Source organism: Nannospalax galili, unplaced genomic scaffold, assembly GCF_000622305.1.
Source record: "Nannospalax galili isolate Female #2095 unplaced genomic scaffold, S.galili_v1.0 scaffold693, whole genome shotgun sequence".
Classification (NCBI taxonomy): Eukaryota; Metazoa; Chordata; class Mammalia; order Rodentia; family Spalacidae; genus Nannospalax; species Nannospalax galili.
Window position 1 is genome coordinate 476,187 of NW_008332653.1, and position 20,447 is coordinate 496,633.

Sequence of the window (20,447 nt, forward strand, 5' to 3'; positions counted from 1 at the left end):
GGATCTTACATCATGGGTTCTTTATGACTCTCGGACATAATAACAGATGGCTTGCAACTAAGCAAAGTACAAGAGTATATGTCATTTCAGTAAAATAAGGATATGGAATTACTAATTTATTCACAAAAGGAGTCAAGGTCTTTGAATAAATCTAAAGATGGCGAGTGAGGAAAGGTGGCCTTGTTGCTTCCAGAGCAAACACCACACCTGTCTTCCACATGAGGAGAACTCTTGGCTCCGTGAAGAGGCTCATTCAGCCCCTTTCTTCCAAAGCCAAGTCACTTAAGATAAATGAACTCACCAGCTCAATTGATTGAGGTAAACCCCAACACGCTAATTTAGTCTTTCTGGAATGCTAATACAGCATTGAAGAATCAGGGAATTAACTGAAACTTTTGTCTTTTTTTCTGAAAAGGAATGGCTCAACTCAAAATTAATTGCTAAGGGAAATGGTTTTACATTATTTCCCCTAAACCCACCTTGGGATTGAAGGGCTGTGGGTAGCAGGAGCCCCAGACACCGAATCCATGTCCTAGGGCACTGTTAGCACACCGTGCAATTCTCTGCAACTCCCAAGTGATTTTTTCTGACATCCATTCCCTGGAAAACAATGGAAAAGTATTTTCCCATGCTTATCTGTGTTTTCCCAAAGCATTTTGGAGAGTAAAAGGTTAGCCCCTTCATAGTCCCTCTATGATTATTCACAATTTTCTAAAAATGATCATGTTGAGCCAAGCGGCCTAAAGATGAATTTTAGGATTAATTTGTCTATTTGTTCATTTGTTCCTTCAGTGTATATTGATCAAGCATGCGCATGTCACACTCTCTACTAAATACAGACAGAAAAGATAACCAAGATTCAGTCCCCATCTTCAAGGAGCTAATGATTTAGGAGGGGAGCAAGTCATGTACACAGATAACTGTAATACAAAGAAGACTACAATAAATGCTTTAAAAAGGTTCAGGTGAACTCCTGTGGGAGGTTCACACGTGGTCAGGAAGAGCAGAGAGCCAACAGAAAGATGGTATCTTTGGACTCCAGGGACTGAATAGTGTAGGATGTCAACAGATGTAATTGGGGAAAGTGTCAGCACACTCCCAGGAAATCGTGTAAGTTATAAACAAGCCATGTTCAAGAAGGCCAAGTGCTCAGCCTGGCCAGAGTTCAGGATGCCCGTAGGCAAGTGGAGAGAGAAGTGGGAAGAACAGATTTTGGAATCTGTTAGCTGAGACTTCACAGTGGAGCATTAGAGAATTGCAGTTTGGTTTCTTGGGAACTGGAGAGCTATTGAAAGTTCTTGAGCAGGAAAGCTGACACAAGCAGGCCTTATTCAAGAGCTGGAATCCAGGTGATGACAGAGGGGAGGCTGAGCTCCAGAAACACTGTTGAAGCATGTGAGGAGCTCAAGCAACAGATTGCATGGGGGTGGGGGAAGGGTGGATGCTCAGGTAACTGGCAACATGATGATGCTCTTAAGAGAACCATCGCGAGCACTTGTGTGCTCATGAGTTTGGGCAGAGGGTGGCTGGATTAGAAATAATCTTTTTAAAAGGCAGATGAGATCTCATTACTCCCCTGCTTAATATCCAAATGGCTTTCCACTGCATTTAGAACAAAATCCAAACTCCTTTCCATGACCTAGCATAAATTTACCCTGAGTGACCAAGCCCCTGCTTTCCTCTGACCGCATCTCGTAACACTCTTAACTAGAATGCTCCAGCTTCAACCATTCTAGCCTTTTCAACCCCTCAAGTGTGCCAAGGTCATTTCCACTTCAGGGCCTTTGCACCTGCTATAGTCTCTGTCCAGAACATTCTACCTCTAGATCCTCACATGGTTGGTCCTGCTCAGTCAGTTCTCCTCTTCAGAGAGGCCCTTCCTAATCATCATTTGTACTGTCCTTCATCCACAGCCACTCAGCTACATCGTTTTCCTTTTTACTCTTCACAGCTCTTATCATGCATCATCTGTCACGTTCTTACGTATTTGTTTGCTTCGTGTCTCCACCAAAACTCAACTCAAAGAATGACTCTTTCTTTGTGGTATCCATGCTATTAAAGGAGAGAAGTTGTGTAAACGTAGCATAATGTTGGTGAGTGGTTTTATTAGTATTTTACATTATTAAGGCCTTAATTAGTTAATTGTTATTAGTATTTTACATTATTAAGGCCTTAATAATGTAAAATACTAATAAAACCACTCACCAACATTATGCTACGTTTTCACAACTTCTGTCCTTTAATACATCTCATCATCCTGTGACTGGAAAAAAATGATCTGCTAGTTTTACAGCTGAGGAAGCTGAAAGTCAGCAGAACATATTAACTCTTTTAAAGAGTGTCAAGTCTGAGATTCTGGTCCCAGAGCCCCCGTGCTTAAGCACTTTGGGACCTTTTTAGTGGGAGGAGACTTGCTCTTCTTTTCTATGTGAATGTGACTTTTGGAAACAAGCGGAAGTGTTGGGACAGAATCCCAGCTCCGCTGGGTTCTATCATTCCATGCCTGTGTGATCTCTCAACCTAGTCATTTACTCAGCAACAGAAAGAACAGAAATGGTGATGCAGTGCTGTCTCCAGGCTGCTCTGCCAACACCTGGCACATAGTGGTGACTTATTTTTTTTATTTTCATTCTTTTTCTTCACAAGAAACAAAACTAATTCTGGGTATGTCCAGGATTTGATTATCTAGTTAGTTGTCTGCTGCACCCTTGCTTTGCTTCAGGATTCCTGTTCTTACATACAAGCGTATGTTATAATTTGTTACCACTTCCATGATGAAGGTAGGAAAGGAGAGTGGTTGGAGGTTACTTTGGGAAAGGAACTGGAAAAATGAAGCCTAGGGTGATAGATTAAAAATACTGCTTCAGGCTGGTGTAGTGGTACATACCTTTAATCCCAGAATTTAGGAGGCAGAGGCAAGAGGATCTCAGTGAGATCAAGGCCTGCCTGATCTACATAATGAATCCCAGGCTAACTGGGGCTACAGGGAGACCCGGCTCAAAAAACAAAAGCAAAGCAAAGCAAAACACTTTTTTTTTTTTTTTTTTTTTTTTTTACTATTTGAAGTCTGTGGCCTTAGGCGAACATCTAGGTTTCAATTTCCTTACCTGTAAAATGAGAAAATATTACTTGTTTTCTATATCACAAATTTAAGTTCAGGATCAAACTATGCCCATGAAAGCCCTTTGGAGAGGATAAAGTCATAACTGCAAAGTGCCACTATCACTGCGTTCTTTGTAATATGTGAGGGTACCCTTTTTAGAATACCTAAAACAATAACTGTGGTCTATTTATAAATTGCCTAATTAAACCCAAGCCTTCCTTTACTCTTTCACTGAAACAATTCTCAACCAATTCCTTTATTCTTTGATCATTATAACTGGTGTCTAACCGAAATAAAGTTGATCCCATCTGGTATGGTAGCTTCCAGTTACATGTAGCCATTTAGATTTTAAAAAATTATGATGAAATGAAGTTCAAAGATCAGTTCTTAGTCACACCAGCTTCATTTTAAATACTCAGATAGCCAAATGTAATCAACGGCTACCATATTGGATAGTACATATAGAAAATATTTCCATATTCACGAAAAGTTCTATTGGACAGCACTGCTGCTGACTTTTGTCTAAAAATTTTATTTACTATTCTTATTTTATGTGTATGAGTATATTGCCTGCATTATGTAAGTGCATTATGAAATGCCCATGGAGGTCAGAAGAGAGTGTCAGATTCCCCTGGAACTGCAGTTAAGGATGGTTGTTAGCTGTCATGTGGGTACTGGGAATCGAACCCAGGTCCTCTGCAAGATCAGCTAGTGCTCTTAATCACTGAGCCATCTCTCGAGCCCCTGTTGCTGATTTTTGTGATTCCATTTTTTTCATGCTTTCTCATGACCCTATAGCCACAATAAAACCCAAGGTAGTTGTTTCTCGGTTAACAAGTAATTCAGTTTACTCCTAAATTGGTTACTTTTTTCTCATTGCTGTGACAAAACACTTAATAAAAGCAATGTAAGGAAAGATAAGTCTTTCAGCTTTGGTTTCAGTGGGGAAGTCATGGCGACAGGAATGTGACATGACTGGTGACATGACATCCCCAGTCAGGAAGCAGAGACATGAAGGCTGGTGCTCAGGTGCCTTCCCCTTGTTAGTCACTCTAGGACCCCAGATCCCATGGGGTGGTGTCGCCTACATTCAAGTTGGGTCTTCCCGCTTCCATTACCCATTGCTTACAGGCACAGCCAGAGGTGTGTCTTCTAGGTGATTCTTCTTTATCCAGTCAAATTGGCAATAAAGATTAACCATCATAACTTCATAATGGCCAAATCATAGAATAACAAGAACTGGAAGGACATGAGCCATTGTTTCTTCTAGCTTCCTAATAACCGACATGGGAAAATTTAAGCCCAAATTGGTGGGATTGCCTGCTCAAGCCCTACAGCTCTTTGGTGGGTCCCCACTGTTATTTTCACAGTGTAACTGTGAGTGATCTAGGAGGCTTCTGTTCCTCTTACAGGACTGCTAATACCATCTGTCTCAGAAGAAAATTTGGCTGAGACAGAACTTACAAGTTGCCTGCTATTGCCAGTGGACATTATTCCTCCTGCCCAGCCAAGTATTGCTGGAGAGCTTGTACTGTGTCATAGTGAAGGTGTGCCAGAAGCTGAATTACACACCCTTCTACCGCCACCTCTGTGAAATCACCAGAAGGCTGGCTGCTTAGTGCACTGGAATATTCAGTGGCTGGATTGGAGTCAATTCCCCAGCCCCCAACTCCATCCCCTGGGCTTGGCCACGCTTTCTCTCCATACATTCCTTTAAATCATAAATTGGGGGTGTTAAAGCAAACTTCCAGGGAGTTTGGAATAGGAGTTGCTGTCACCCAGAATTGCAGGCCGTGTGGATATAAAAGGCTTTGTTGTACATAGCTCTAGGTGCATAGTGGGTACCTGGTGGGTGTTTAATTCTTTTCTCTCTGACCTAGTCCCCTCCACCTCCTTCCTCACCAGCCATGGCCCTCTCCTAGATAGCCAACACAATGCTTGCAATTCCTTTTAGTTGCTAAAAATCTCAAATGACTGTTTCTTAAATTCTTTTTTTAATATTTTATTACTTTTTTATTTTAGGTATGAGTGTATTGCCTGCGTGTGTGCAAATACACCTGTGTCGTGCAATGACTGCAAAGGGGAGGTCATAAGAGGGCGTTGAATTCCCCAGGAACTGGAGTTACAGCCAAGTGTTAGCCAACATGTGGGTGCTGGGAATCAAACCCGGGTCCTCTGCAAGAGCATCTATCCAGTCCCTGTTTCTTAAAGTTATCCTTTTGAGTAATCTTCATTGACAGGCCACAATCAACCAGTGTATTAATAGTAATAAAGCTATGAGGTGCATATTTTATCATGAAGACATTGAATATTAAGTCTAAGGCTCTAATTGGTATTAAAACACATCAAGAGACAACAGGGCACACCATATAAAGTAGTAGATATGTTGGAAACATCAGTGTGTTGTTGCTCTATCCTTCCAACATCTATCTGGATTGAAAACAGTAGGGTCCAATCTTTGGGTGAAATGGATTGGGGGTTGCTGGAGAGATGGCTCAGCAGTTTAAAGTACTTGCTGTTCTTGCACAGGACGTAGATTCAGTTCTCAGCACCCATATCTGGCAGTTCACAACCACTATAACTCCAGTTCCAGAAGATCAAATGCCTTCTGGCTTCTACAGAATCTTGTACCCCTGTGGTACACACATAAAATAAAAATAAATAGATCTTTTTAAAAATAGTTTTAAAAAAAGAAAAGAAATGGATGTTGGGGGTCTGAAAGAGGTTAGCTGGGTACTTGTGCTGATTAGATTTTTAGCAACTTGACACACACTAGAGTCACCTAGGAAAAGAGAACCTCCATTGAGAAATTTCCTCCATCAGGTTAGCCTGTGGTCATGTTTGTGGAGTATTTTCTTAACTGCTAATTGATGTAGGAGTGCCCAGTCCATTGTGGGAAGTGCTATTTCTGGGCAGGCAGGCCTGGGCTGTATAAGAAAGATAGCCAAGGGCTAGAGAGATGGCTCAGCAGTTAAGAGCACTAGCTGCTTTTGCAGAGGACTGGGGTTCAGTTCCCAGCACTGACATCGTGGCTAACAACTGTCTGTAACTACAGTTCCAGGGAATCTGACACCCTCTTCTGGCCTCGTCAGTCATTGCAGGAACATGGTACACTTACATACATGCAGGCAAAGTACTCAGACACATTAAATAAATAAATAAATCAGGCCAGCTGGGGCTACAGGGAGACCCTGTGTCAAAAAAAAGACCAAATAATAAATCAAATAAATAAATAAATAAATAAATAAATAAATAAATAAATAAATAAATAAATAAATAAAAAGAGAAGAAAAAAGAAAGGTTGCTGAGCAAGCCAGGAGAGCAAGCCAGTAAGCATTCCCCCATGGTCTTTAGTTCCTGCCTTGATTTCCCATCCTGGCCTCCCTCCATGATGGACCATAACCTGAAATAACTCTGCCTTCCCTGAGTTGATTTTGGTCATAGTGTTTATCACAGCAACAGAAAACAAACTAGGACAGTACTTGAGAATGAAATGCATGTACAGGTAGGGCTGAGTTCAGGTTTTGGAGAGCCTGAAGTTTATTCAGTCAGTGGAGGAGACTCTGGAAGAAAAAGAATGGTCAAACTTAGGTGCAGGGCCTCAGAGGAAGCCTGTGAACATGACAATCACTGTAGCTTAAGTTCCATTGATTTTTGGCATTTCTGTCTAAGCATAACTGGGAGTTTTTTTAGGTTTAAGATAGTGATGATGGGGCTGTGTATGAGTGATGATCTGAAAGCTAAATAGAATGGTTCTGGACACCTGAGGCTATTGCATCAGACACTTCATATCATCTTGTGTGGAAGTGAAGGGAGAAAAAAGTTAAACTGGGCCCTGTGGGAAATAGAGTCTGGGTTGGAGACCTAAGAGGGGGCTGAGAACCTCTGTTTGCAGGGTTATTTTACTTTACAAAGAGGCATTGCCTCTCTATGTTTTTGAGACAGGGTCTCCCTGTAGCCCCAGATGGCCTGGAACTTACTGTGTAGACCAGGGTGGCCTCAAACTCACAGAGATCTGCCTGCCTCTGCCTGAGTGCTGGGGAGAAAGAAAGGCATGTGTCATCACACCCAGCTTTCTTCTCCCTTTTTATTAATTAATTAATAAATTATTAATTTATTAATAATAATTAACCAATTAATTTATATATTATTTTTGTCTTTTTTGAGACAGAGTCTCCCTGTAGCCCCAACTGGCCTGGAATTTGCTATATAGACCAGGCTGGCCTTGAATTCAGAGATCCGCCTGCTTCTGCCTCCCAAATGCTGGGATTGAAGGAGTGTGTCACAATGCCTGGCTATTAATATTTTTAAATTTCTATTTATTTTTAAATTATGTGCATGTGGATATGTACACATGAGTGAGGTGCCTGTGGAGGCCAGAGGCTTCAGATCCACTGGAACTGGAGTTATATGCCATTCTGAACCGCCCTATGTAGGCCCTTATATGGGTGCACAGGAAGAATGATACACACTCAACCTCTGAGCTCTATCCCCCCAGCCCCCGTATTTCCTCTCTTGTTTTCTACAAAATGAAACCGATGCCTAACTCTCTCTCTGACATCCAACCCACAACTCCATAGCCACAACAAGAGGGTTTTCCAAATCTGCCAGCTGTGGCAATGATGTCCTTCAAGGGTGAATTCACAGACTATTCAGAATTTAGGAAATCAAGTTAAAAATTTTCAGAGAGTGGTTTTGTTGTTGTTTAATCTCCTTTACGAGAGATTATTGCTAGTATTGCAATAATCCTAGCAGTATGTTTAGGAAGAAACTTCTACTCTGGCTTGATTTTCACAAGCATAGATAACTTCCAAAATATTCTAACTGAGCTGACATTTCACACATACTTGATATACACCTAAGGGAAATTTAGAAGAAAAACAAAATGGAGCCTTTTTTTTTTTTTTTGCCTTTTTGAAGCAGGGTTTCCCTGGAGCCCCAGCTGTCCTGGAACTCACTATGTAGACCAGGCCGGCCTTGAACTCACAGAGATCCGCCTGCCTCTGGCTCCCAAGTGCTTGGGCTACAAGCCTGCGCCACCATACTCGGCCATTCATTTATTTTTGAGTCAAGTAAAAGCCAGGAGAAAATAGTTCACTTAAAAAAAAAAAAAAAAAAAAAAGAGCGGTATGTTCAACAATTAATGATACACAAGTCAATATTTTTGAAGCATCAAACTTGGCATGTAACTGACCCTCGATGAGAATAATGCCTAACTCTGTGGAAGGAAACTATGTGGGGAAATACTAAGACCAGGAGAGGTGAAAGCAGGTGGTGTTCCTGCACAGTGAAGCCTAAATCTGTTCTTATCCTAGGATCCCCCTTCCAATCTCAGGAGCCAATCTCTCCCTTCTCCTAAGGCAGAGCTCCCTTATCTACTTAAAAGGTGGTATATTGCTAGCAACCCAGCAGGTCTGACTGCCTTTCTGCTCAAGTGCTGACTCTCTATTTCAAATTTAACATTTCACTGCAGCTCTAACTATCACACTTTCAAAGTGTGTGCGATACAGTTTTGCAACTCAATGATACACAAAACCATTAGCTGCCTCCTGCAACTGATCCCCCTCTCTTTCTACATGTGTATGGGAGACAGACAGACAGACAGACAGAGACAGAGATAGAGACTGAGACAGAACTTGCTGGCCCCTTTTTTACAGCCTTTGTATATTAAGCTTTAGATATGCTAGCAAGTCCACCTGTGTCCAATGCGGCCTTTCTAGAGAACCCAAGCTATCCTCTTAAAGTCTTATTTTTCTCAAGAGAATTCTGTCATAAGATGATGTAGTTCCACAAAAGGAGAAGCTTTAGGGTGCAGCAGAGTGGGACTGGAGAGATGGCTCAGCAGTTAAGAGCACTGGCTGTTCTTGCAGAAGACCTGGGTTTGAATCCTAACAGCCACATGGTAGCTAACAACGGTTCATAATTCCAGTTCCAGGGGCTCTGATGCCCTCTTTTGACCTGTGCAGGCATTGCGCACTAGGATGCACTTACATACATATTGGCATAAACACTCATAAAATAAAAATAAATAAATGAAATGCAACAGAGTAAATTATCCCTGATAACTGCCTTTTTCTAAGTGGGGAAGAAAAGAAGGATCAGGCATGAAGATTATTTCTGTCCATGAGTGTGAAGACTCCATGAACATTCTCGTAGTGATGGATAGTGGAGCCTGTGGCTGGAAAAATCCAGCTAGAACTCAATTTCAGCAGACCTTTACTCCCTACTTTATATGTCGTGTTGTGTTCAAGTAAATGTCTGGCTGGAGATGCCAATTTGAGAGCCTTCTATTGGTGAGTGACAACTGAAGCTTTGCAAAATCACCTATAGTGAGCGGGAGTTTAGGGGGTCCCTGATATTTGATTAAAAAGGTGAAAGCTGAGAAAAGATAAAAGGTAGGAGAAGTAGAAAGATAGTGTCCCAGAAATCAAGAGGCACCCAGGGAGCTGGAGAGACAGCTCAGCGGGTAAAAGCACTGGCTGCTCTTGCAGAGGACCCAGGTTCAATTCCCAGCACTCACATGGCAGCCAACAATTATAGTTCCAGGGAAATTTGATGCCCTTTTCTGACCTCCACAGGCATTGCAGGACACAGGTGCACTTACATACATTCAGGCAATACACTCACATAAAATAAAATAGTAAATAAGTTAAAAAAACAAAATAGGTACTGAGAATCAGTGGGTGACACAAACCTGGCAGAGAAGGCAGGCAAGATGCAGGCTAGAAAGGGCCTCTAGCTTTGCCCGTTTGAAGCCACGTATGACTTTGGCAGAAGCGGTTTCTACGAAGTGGAATGGGTGGGAATTTTGCAGCACCATCTTCCCCGGTGCAGGAATGTTCAATGTACTTCTTACACAAGCATAGTCCACCTTCTATTTCTGTTCCCCATGCTCTCCCTTTGGCTCATCCCCTTTCTTCTTCAACAATTATGAACAGATTTTCTTCATTCTTTTCTCTTTTTTTCTAGAAAACTGCATTTTATTTGAAAACTTATTTGTAAGAGTAAAATATATATCTTTTGTAATTTAAATTTTTTTTGGAGAATTTCATATATAAGTACTATTTATATCATTTCCAGTCTTCCCTCTCCCACTCCACATCCCCCACTCCCTCTCATTTTCCTGACCTTTTCTTTAATTATGTATATGTAACCAACTGAGTCCATTTAGAGGTGTTAGCATGTGCATGTGGTTAGAGCCGACCACTGGGGGTTGGATAACTATCAGGGAGCTCATTCCTGAACAACACTGATTCTTCCTCTCTCAGCAGCCATCAGCTGCCTGTAGCTCTCCATCTAGAGGTGGGACCTTGTGAAATTTCCCCCCTTCAGTGATTATGCAGGTCTTGGCAACTGTGTTGTCAGTGACTCCTTTCCTTTCTGTAGTTTTCGGTGATATCTGTCTGAGTTCCCTAACACCTTATGCCTCTCCTCAGTCCCAGACACAATGTAATTACCCGTAGACACCTCAACCTTGATCTCCTTAAGTATCTTCAACAAAATATAAACAAGCAAACAGAAAGCAGACACAAAAACCACTATCACATGCTTCTAGAAATCTCCGTGTTCCCTTTCTCAGTTAGATAGCATCTCCTTTTATCTAGTTCCCTAAGGTAGAAAGAAAGAAAGAAAGAAAGAAAGAAAGAAAGAAAGAAAGAAAGAAAGAAAGAAAGAAAGAAAGAAAGACGCTTACAATATGAAACTAAGTGAATTCTTTCCTCTTTTAATTTCTATAGCTAAATAGTCTTGAGAGCTTATTGAATTTACCTGAGAAATGTCTCCAAATTCATCATTTTCTTTCTCTAGCTAACACTGCATATTAACTTCTTTTAGGACTTGTTTCATCTTAATTTTGAGAGTGTGCATGTCTAAATTCCAGGGTCCTTGAGAATAAGGCTGTTGACTTTTTCCATCTTGTAACTCTAGTACTTAGAACCTGGCATCTGGCAGGTGCTCATCACGTAGTGGCTGAATGGACGGTAAGGCTTCTTCATGTCTGGCTTTTTTTCCTTCCTGTCCAGAGGCTTCTGGAACCATTCTCTGTGCTGCTGCCATTTCTGCCCTCTGAGCTGCCTGCCAACCTAGTTCCTTCACTTCCGTTTAGTTGAGTGACATGTGACTTTTGCCTGAAGAAGATTAAATACATTAATCCAACTACTTCTGAGTTGCCCCCTCCTTCCTCCTACAGAGAAAAACACTTCTCAGATAAGAAGAATGACACATAACCTAGTCTTCAGGGGGTGAGGAAGGGGTAATTACTGGAGAGCAAGTGCTCCTTCCTGGCAAGGATCCAATCTTCCCAAGGCCCACTCAGATGGTGCTCAGAATGGAAACCCCGTGAGTGTCAGCTGAACAAGTGAATAAATGAATAAGCAAGATTTTGAATGTGGAATAGAGAATGTGAAAAAGATCCTGTGTCAAAGAAGAACCCATCTCATACCACCAGCCAGGACATTTTAAAGACCAATTAGAAAGACTCATTTCAGTATTAAGCCTTCAGATAAGGCTCTTTACTAGGGAACATCCAACCCATTGGCCCCTCAAATGATAGTGATATCTATAGATACATATTTAAATAATAGTACATGATATTTTCAGGGACAGGCATGTTCCTTAAAGGGTTGAACAGTCCTAAAGAAATCAGTCCCCTTTGAAGTTCATCCTGGCCACATGGGGGAGATTAGCTAGGACATGGTTGAGTTAGTTGAATTCTCCCTTAGATATACTATGCTGTGATTTGGGTTCTGAATACTTCCCTTGGCACAGAGGGCCTCTGCTCTCTGGCATGTTTTCACAGCACATGAAGCCAAAGATCTCAGCTATATTGAGGAAACAAAAATGGAGCATTAAGCCTCTGTATATCCACAAGAGAAATGAGAACTGAAAGAATGACTTGATGATTCACCTTATAAAAGGTTTCTTAGAAGTTTGCCAAAGCATTTATTTATTTATTTTTCATCCTCTTAAATTAATCACCTATTATATTTTTAAGGCCTGTTCCTGAAATGGGTTCCTGTCCTCTTTCAGGATTCCTTAAAAGTATGCTGTTCTAATAGGTCAAACTGAGCTACCCTCTGCCCAAGTACCCCACTTGCCAAGGCTGGAACAAACTTTTGTGGACAGCAGAAAATGGGGACAAAATCCTTAGCTCCTGTTGGTCTTCACTTCTGCAAATCCATACCCAAAAAAATCTTACAGAGGACACGAAGACCATAAGTGTGTTACCTGCCATTTGGATCTAAGGCTCTCGAGCCAACCTGCAAGCTAGGCTGGCAGATGCAATCTCTGGTAGAGATAGCCTTGTGCTTAGTAACAGGGGACAACCTGGGCATCTCTTGTCTACCAGGCTATACACCATGGGGTCTACCAGTGCTTCTAAGGTGTGTTCTATCACTGGAGACAGCTTGTGGCCAAAGGTCGCACGCTAATGGATGTCATTTGCAACATGTAGCCTACGGTGGCATTTACATCTTTTGGTTCTCACAACTATGAAGTGAGTAGGATTGACCCGTTACCCCCATTTTACATAAGAAAGGAAGGCTGTCAGCTCTGCAATCCCAAACCTTCTTGTCCTCTTGAACTTTCTGACCAACTATCCTCGTGTGCCTACCCTGCAGGTGAAGAACCAACCTGACACCTTCCCTGGGTGGGATATTACAGACTGTACAAGGGTGCTTCAGTGTTTCATAATCTGAAGAGTTAGCTTCAGAGATCAAAGCAAAGCCTGTGAGTTGAGGGGAACTCAGCCTTATGTGCATGGGTTAACTTCCCACCAGTCTTTTCTCAGGTTATGAGGAAGTTCCTTCTTCCTTAAGAACTGAAAAGTCACCCTCTTCCCTGCAGCTCACTCCCAGTGTCCGCTGCAGAGAGATCTCAAAATGAAGGGAAGCAGAGCCCGGGTCTGTCCTGACCACAGAATGTGGCTGTGGGTAGCTGTTCTGACATGAAGGAAGAGTTGCATGCTTTCTTGATTTTTGACCCAACCTCTTGCACTGGAATCTAGTACTCTCTTCATTTTCTATAACCATGTATCACATAGACTTTACATTTACTGAGCACCTACTATCTGCCAGGCCCTGTTGTGAAGATTGGAGATAAAACACTATACATAACAGTTCTGTCTTCCTGGAGTTTACATTCTAGTAGAGTATAAACTAGAAGCCAAGTTCAGAGGTTTTCTCTGCAGAGGTTCCTAAGAGCCAGGTGACCTGTGTGTTCACGTCCAACTTCTAGCGTTGGTAGAAATCCCTTCTTGGTGGCTGAGGAAACTCTTGACTTGAGATGGAGAGAAGTGAACCGCCAGTACTCCATTCTGATTCTTTTCACCCTCTTTGGAAGGAGCGCTTCCCCCAGACAAAGGCCTTCATCTTCTGAGATATGCAGAACAGGATTGTCGGCTATAGAATCACCCAACAAAGATTATCTATGTGGCGTGTGTGGACATGTGAATATAGGCACATTTGTGTGCCTATGTATTTGTGGGATATTGTGTTAAACTTATTTGTCAGGTTGTTTGGATTTGGGGAACATGTTATTCTCCATAGGACAGAGCATGTAACAAAGACAATAATTGACAGCTATTGTAAGCTAAAAATAAGAAGACTTCAATCCTTTGGGTTATAAATGGGGCTGGGGGCAATCCACTGTATGGTCACTAAGAGTGCACTGTGGAGTGAAGTTCTGTTCCTAGCCTTGTCATTTGGTAGCAGCAAAGGTTGTTTTTATCTTTAAATTACCTATTTACTGGGGCCTTCATTTTCCTGTCTCCAGGTAGGGAGTATTGCTGTAAGGATTCAGTCATAAAGTTCATGTAAAACTCAAGTATCTGGATCCATACACACAGTAAGTGCTGTACTTTCTAGGAAGAGGTGACTTTTTCAAGTCATACAGCTGGTTAGAGATAAAGCTGAAAATAACTAGATTTCCTAACTCCATGTCACTTGCCTTTTGCCCACTGCCACTGCTCTGTGCCAGAAAGGGGTAGTAGGACAGGTAAAAGTGGGCTTAGTTCAGACATGGGTATTACAGTGCCTTGAAGGGGCAGAATAAAAAGCCCTATTGCTTATTGATAACTACCATGTGCCAAACATTGCCCTACGTTTCATGTGTGTGATTGTATTGCTGCTCATAGAAACACCCCATATTATTCTCCCAGTCCTAGAGAGAGAAACTGAGGTTGCATAGAATAAGAATTTATACAAGTCTCGGTCTGTCTGACTGACCCCAAGCCAGTGCCTTACTCTGCCCTGTGGTGAAACTAGCAGGAAACTGAAGCATAGTGACTAGAACGAGGCTGTGATGGATGGCCCTTGGCCATGGCCACTGCTCTCAGTGGCTGCCCCTTTAGATGTCTGTGGAAGAGTATAGTGTGCCTCGAGTGGATAGGGCTTGTCTTGCTGTGGAGGAGAATCTGGGAAGACAAACGAAGAACCTAGTATCATTTCCACCAGAGTTCCATAGAAACAAACTGTGCATGCACCTTGGTATTAGGGAAGGGTGTTTTATTTTCTGTGTGAAATGCCAAATAGTCCAGGAATGATAAAATCACCCTAGTTTTTCTTATGAACTCCTAGAAGTCATCTTTGTTGGTATAAATGAGATCATTTAGCCTAATTAGTTCCAAGCTTAATTAGCAGTAATTATCCCAACATGGGAGTAATATCCGAGCAGGAAGTGCCGAGTCCTCGATTAGATAGATCTCTAATTGGTGTTACAATATTGTAATTAAAGCGTGTTTGTACGCCTCTGCCGCAGCACGCGATTTGTTTCATGTCTGATTAAACAGAGAGAACCAGCAGTCTTTGAGGGGTCCAGAATTTTAGATCCGACTCACATAACATACTAACCTGTGACAAAGAGACTTGGGGACCTGCCTCTATGGTTATGGTGAGTGTCCCTCACTGAGCCAAGGGCGCTTTGTCGAAAGGACGTCCGCAAGTGTATGTACTTGGTCTGCTTGTCCCTCCACTCCCATGGAGCATATGCCGGAAAATGGAAGAATTTGGTTAGAGGGTCACTTTGCAAGTTTTAACTTTTTGAGGGAAGAACAAGATATAACTCAAAGAAGGCTATAAAAAGGATACTAATAGCTATCATTTATTGAGTATTTACTACGTGCCAGAAGCTGTGCTAACTGCTTTAAATATCAACACTCATTAGCACTTCAGAGGGACCCTCTGAGATAGCTTATTATAATCCCCATTTCATAAACAAGGACCTGAGGAAAAGGGAGTGGCTTCAGCAGGTTAACTGTGGGCTATCCTTCACCTGAACATCAGACCTCAGGTCACTTCTGACAACCAGGCCCATGCAGACCAGGTTACCTCCATGCAGGTATGCAGACCAAGTTAGTTCCCTCATGCAGACCAGGTTAGCTTCCCCATGCAGACCAGGTTAGTGCCTCTTGCAGGCCGGGTTAGCTCCCCATGGAGATCCTTGTGAATTTCTTCAAACTCTTTATTCTAATTTTTCTATCTTCCCCACCAAACCGTAATGTCATTTCTGCCTCATTCATTGCTCTGTGTTCAGTACCCAGCACCTCACAAGATGCCAGCAATATAGTGATTATTGAGCAATTACAAGCCAGATTAATTATCAGAAATCACCCAACATACTAGTGACCTGCCTCATCAGATTCAAACTCAGGTCTGTGTGGGTCTCTGGTCTATTTTCCATCCACTATGCTTCCTTTACTAGGCTAACAAATCTAACAGCAAGTTTTTAGGCAATGCAAGCATACCAGATCTGTACCTGGGGGAAGAATGGGAGAGTAGAAATTTTCTTCTCATTTCAAAATGCTGTCTTACAATTTTTCAGTAGATCACTTAACTACTCATTAATATTTATCTGCTTAATGCTTCAACCTTATGTTACAATTTAGGGATTTTACCCATACTCTAATAATTGGTAATTGAATTTAATAGCCCTGAGAGAATTGGAATAAACCAGATAGAATTTATATGCCTTTGCACATCATTGGATTCTGCAGATTCTTTAAATGTACCAAACACTCTCAGAATCTGCATTTCAGGAACTGCTAGCTGCAGTTTGGCACTCTTCAAGAATGCCCAGTTACTATGAGAAGTGATACAAAATTCTCAGAAATTTCTTTCTCAAGATAACTTTGCTAGATGTTCAAATTAAAAATGTGTCACCTGATGCATTTTGGAGGAATAAGAGGCAGGCAAGATCAGAAGGGAGGCAATGCCTTAAAGGCATTTCAAATCATTGCTATTTTTTAAATTAATTTTGTGGGTGCATGCGCACACGCATGGGCATACATGTGGAGGTCAGAGGACAACTTTCGAGGCTCAGTCCTCTCCTTCCATGTTGTTGAGGTGGGGTCTCTCTTGTTTCTGCTGCTGTGATGTATACTCAGGTCAGCTGGCCCATGGACTTCCAGTTGGTTCTCCTGTCTCCACTGCCCATATTGCCACAGGAGTACTGGGATTACAGATGCACCCCACTACATCTGGCTTCTTAGTCTTTTTACCTGGATTCTGGGAATAGAACTCATCAGGCTTCCACAGCTAGCACCTTTACCCACTGAGTCATCTCCCTTCTCCCCAAATCATTGCTATTTAATTTTGGTCCCTCCTGAAACATATTTAGGGGTCAGGAGGCTCAATGAAAATTTTTTGTTTGTTTATTGAAAACATTTAAACTTTTATTTATTTGCTTGTTTTTATTATGAGACAGAGTCTCCATGTATGACTCAGGCTGAGGCCAAGGGGTTTTCCCTCAGCTCCCAAATAACTGGGACTATAGGTGTGCACCATCACACTCATTTAAAAACACATTTAGGTACTGGGCATGGTGGTCTACTTCTTTAATCCCAGTACTTAGGAAGCAGAGGAAGGTAACTCTCTGTGAGTTCCAGGCCAGTCAGTGCTGCACAGTGAGACCCTGTCTCCAAAAAACAAAACCAAATACAAACAAATAGAAAAACACTTCTAAAAATATTTTTATTATATATTTTTTTAACTTTTTAAAAAAAGTTTATTATTTTTATTTTATGTGTATGAGTATGTTGCCTGCATGTATGTAAGTGCATCCCTGTCATGCAATGCCCATAGAGGTCTGAAGAGGGCATTGGATCCCCCAGAACTGGAGTTATGGCCAGTTGTTAACTGCCTTGTGGGTGCTGAGAATTGAACACAGATCCTCTGCAAGAGCAGCCAATGCTCTTAACCACTGAGCCATCTCTCCAGCCCCAAAACACATTTTTTAAATGTGCAGATTAATTGCTTAGTAGTTATATACTTGTTCAAAATATAAAATTCAAAAAGAAAAGTAAAAAAAAAAAACCCTCTTCCACTCTCCATAAGCAGTTTTGAACCTCTTTGCATATGCAAATATGTACTTTGGGCAGGGGCAGTATCTAAGATTGAACCCCAGGTCTGTCACAGGCAAGCCCTTTACCACTGAGCTCATAATCCCAACCATGTTTAAAGGTATTAGTTTAGCTGAGGGAGGAGCCCAGGACTTATATATGCTGGGCAAGTACCCTATCACTGAGCCACAACCCCCAGCTTTTGATAAAACACCCTATTTCACACTGAACTTAAGAGTAAATTAAGTCACTTTCTAGTCTATGCAAAATAGAAAGTGAGAATGAGGACTTCATTTCCTAGAAGCCCAGAGCACAAAAGTTCATAAGGACTATTTTCTTGCAAAACTATTGTGAACATCATGGCACTATATTGCACTGATGATATTCAGATATGGTGCTAATGAATGAGAGGTGCTGTTCCATTCATGACAGTGGTACCACCCACTGCAAGTTCTGTCTGAGTCTCCCTGGGTTTTCTGTTTTGACTACTTTCAAGATGATGTTTCTAGCTGTTTCTCTTCGTACCAGCAATAATAAGGCCGGAGGTTATGATCACTGTTAGCGTCTTCATTTACATCCTGGTCCCTTGTCACTGGAGGAGCAAGTGAGAAAGTAAAGTGAGGATGAATTCATACAAACCTATTACCATCAAGGGAGAAGTCTCTATTTATATAAAGGGCATCCTCATTACGTCATTTTGTGTGGACTTTGATGATTCCGTTGGAAGACTTAATGCAAGAAAATCCGCAAAACTTTCCACAATTATTACATGAAAATACAGGATTGATTTTTGACTTTGGAATAACCAGAAATAATCTAACCATGAGATTAAAATAATTGGATTTGCATTTGGACAAGAAACAAAGTGGGTTGAAGTTACAGTAGTCTCTTATGACATCCTCGGAGCATACTAACAAGGTCACCATCAGCTTATTATAGTTTATATTTAGAATTTATTGAGCCCTGTAGATGCTAGGCTTGTAGAAAAGGTGGTGGTCTAATAGGCCTAAGTTGTTTACCACTTCATTTTATTTATCGAAGACTTGCCTATAGTCCTTATGTTTTTTCATTTTGCCAAGGGCTTGCCATGGATGGAGTTGGACTCAAGAGTCTGGTGTGTTTTTTATAACTACGGAAGGCTCTCGTGACAAAGCAGGGCATGGTTCTCTTATGGAAAGTATATTTGGCAAACGAAAGGACTAATGCAGCAAAATGTTCTGGACGCATCATCTAGATCACCTGTAACTTTTTAATCTTGTTTTAAATATTCCATTGCAATGTGTCCATAATTTGTGTTCTAATTTTTGGCTTAGAAAATATAACTTCAAGAGCTAGAATAGAATGGTACTGGTTTTAGGCTAAATATTTTTTTGCCTTTAGAGACAAGCAGATGTCTGTGAGTTCAAGGCCAGCCTGGTCTACACAGCCAGTTCTAGTCTAGCTGGGGCTACAAGGAGACCCTGTTTCAAAAACAAAGGCAAAAACCTTCAAAGGTATGTTTTTGCTTTGTAGGCTTTGATTTTCAATTTATGTTGATGTGTTGGACTAATACCACATTTGGAGTTCTCTGAGTTTATCATATGAGCTTTTTAAAATGTGTGCGTGTGTATGTGTGTGTGCTAATGGTTTCACAATTCAAGTCCTCAATATGACTATGATCAATATGATGAATCAAGACATGGTACCTGTAGGGACAAACTCAAATATTTAAAAACTAAAAATTGATCCCTTCCCCCTTTTATGTAGTTTAAACTAAGAAACTCTTTTCCCTCTCAGGCCTTAATAGGACTTGAATTCTTTCTCTCAAGGTATATCCCCTCAATGTTTCCAGACAGCTTTTCTTTTCCGGCACAGTGTTTCTAGGGGCCAGCTTTCTCCTCCTCCTGGCTCATGACTTCATGACTTCAGTTATTTCTCTAGCTAATAAATTCGGTACAGCTGTCTGTAGAGCAGGACTGTGTGATACTCAGTTTACCAGCCTTCCCCTTTGTGTCAAAGGCTTTGTGCATTTTAGGAATTCTAGCTATTGAATCAAAGAGAATTTCTGACAGTTCCCACACATCACTTCCTTGGTCTTTCAGTTGAAGAAACCTTTCTGGGCTGACTTGCTTCAGACTTTACATTCCACAATGCTTCTGTGCAAATGGTTTGTGTCATACTAACATGCAGAGTGTTTGTTCTAGCCACTCCTTTTGAAGTAGCAGTGAAATAAAGGGAAATGTGAGGAAATGTGATTCCATCTCTGCTAAGTTACTGGTTGAGTGGGACAGTTCCTAAATTCCTTTAGATTTCAACTTTTTAAAAAATACTTTATTATTTTTGTTTTATGTGTATGAGTGTATTGCCTGCATGGATATAAGTGCACCCATGTTGTGCAATGCCCATGGAGGTCAGGAGAGGGCGTCAGATCCCCTGGAACTGGAGTAAGGACAGATGTTAGTTGCCATGTGGGTGCTGGGAATCAAACCCAGGTACTCTGCAAGAACAGCCAGTACTCTTAATCACTGAGCCCTCTCTCCAGCCCCTAGATTTCAACTTTTAGAATTTTAATCTGAAAGACAGAAGGAGGCCTAGGGATGGAATGGATCAATACACTGAGGGTCCTTTCTAGCCTTAGAATTCTGATTTTTTGGTCCAATCCCAAGGTCCATAGGAGTGAAAAATTCTGATTTGGGGCATATTGGTTCCCTGAAAAGGTCAGGCTTCTCAAAAGTAGAGATTTTTCTTTTTCTGTAATATGAGACATGTTCTTGACACAGACCCGTGCTTAATAAATTCTTTAGAACGTGCCTGCTACTCCACCCCTCTAGCTAGAAAGTTACACAGGAGGGTGACCCTCTCCCGGCCCCTGTCCCAAAGGGACTCTCGGGTCCACTCTGGGAAAAGCCCGGCTGTACCGCAGCAAAGCCATCTCACAGTGTGAGTCACGCGCAAGGGCGCACCTAACAGCTTTCCCTTGCTAAGTAAATGTGTTTATGGTTTGTGCTGCTTTCCTCTGTAAGATCATTTCCT

At 41.6% G+C, this 20,447-nt stretch overlaps 1 protein-coding gene across 3 annotated transcripts in view; it reads left to right on the plus strand.

The window, feature by feature from the left end:
* Bcl9 (BCL9 transcription coactivator) overlaps positions 1–20,447 on the plus strand; it is a 90,790-nt gene that overhangs the window by 18,587 nt on the left and 51,756 nt on the right. The window lies entirely within an intron of this gene.